This window comes from Rhagoletis pomonella, unplaced genomic scaffold (genome assembly GCF_013731165.1).
Source record: "Rhagoletis pomonella isolate Grant_MI unplaced genomic scaffold, Rhpom_1.0 Rhpom_scaffold_00005, whole genome shotgun sequence".
Taxonomy (NCBI): Eukaryota; Metazoa; Arthropoda; class Insecta; order Diptera; family Tephritidae; genus Rhagoletis; species Rhagoletis pomonella.
Window position 1 is genome coordinate 71,319,704 of NW_023458559.1, and position 1,298 is coordinate 71,321,001.

At 31.7% G+C, this 1,298-nt stretch overlaps 1 protein-coding gene across 1 annotated transcript in view; it reads right to left on the reverse strand.

The window, feature by feature from the left end:
* The window catches only part of LOC118739474 (knirps-related protein), a 22,569-nt gene that overhangs the window by 16,353 nt on the left and 4,918 nt on the right, over nt 1–1,298 (reverse strand). The window lies entirely within an intron of this gene.

A 1,298-nucleotide genomic window follows, 5' to 3' on the forward strand; every position in this document is an offset into this window, starting at 1 on the left:
AAAAAAAGGAATACGTGTATACTTATGTATAAGCTAATTTAGTATAGCAGGCTACTCGTATATCAGTCAAATATATTTCTTAAATTAAAGACTCCGATAAATGCAATCACATTCATGTATCTCGATTTTTTCGGCGACAATGCAAAAAAAAAATTTTAGAAAAAAGGGTTTTTCTTAATAGCCCCTTGGAAGGCGATGGTAAACCTCCGAGTGTATTTCTGCCATGAAAAACCGCTTCTCATAAAAATACAATCGCCGTTCGGAGTGGAGAAAAACTGTAGATCCCTCCTCTTTGTGTGACAACATCAAGGCGCACGCCACAAATCGGAGGAGAAGCTCGGCCAAAAACTAACATGCTGTGTAAGTACCAAGCTATTATTATTATTATTAATATATACATAGATAGCCTCCAGCATCAGAATTCTGGAAATACTTTGGAATCACATTCCCATTGGCACAACAATATCTAGCTAAAAGGCGGTGGGTGGAATTAGTAAAGGAATTTTTTAGCACATCGTCAAAGTTATCGATATTTATATCGATTTTCTAAGCGATTTTCTTGTCGATTGTTTATCGATTTTGTTATCGATATTTTTACCGATTTTTTATCGATTTCCTAACTGATTTTGCTACCAATACTATTATCGACTTTGCTATCGAAATTTTTATCGAATTTTTTATGGATTTTATTATCGAAATTTGATCGATTTTGTTATCGATATTTTTATTGATTTTGTTATCGATATTTATATGGATTTTCTAATAGACTTCGTTACCGATTTTTTATCGATTTTGTTATCGATATTTTTACCGATTTTGTTATCGATATTTTTATCGATTTTGTTACCGATATTTTTATCGATTTCCTAATCAATTTTGCTACCAATATTATTATCGATTTTGCTATCGAACTTGTCATCGATTTTGCATATGTATGTACATATGTGTCTACATATATTGGTTACGAGACAAAATAGATATGTAACGTAAGTTTCGCTTCATAGTGTGGCCCAGGTGCACTTACTTTTTTGTCTAATAGCATTCGACCCTCGACAGGCGATTGAAAACCTCTGAGTGTATTTTTGCTATGAAAAAGTAAAAATCATCATAAAAATAAAATCACCGTTCTGAGTCTGAGTAAAACTGTAGGTAGGGCGTACGCCACAAATCTGGCGAGAAGCCGGACCAAACACTAGCATATTGTGTAGGCGCCAATTTAGTATTATTATTGTTATATTATTATTATATTATTATTATTATTATTATTATTATTATTATTATTATTATTATTATTATTA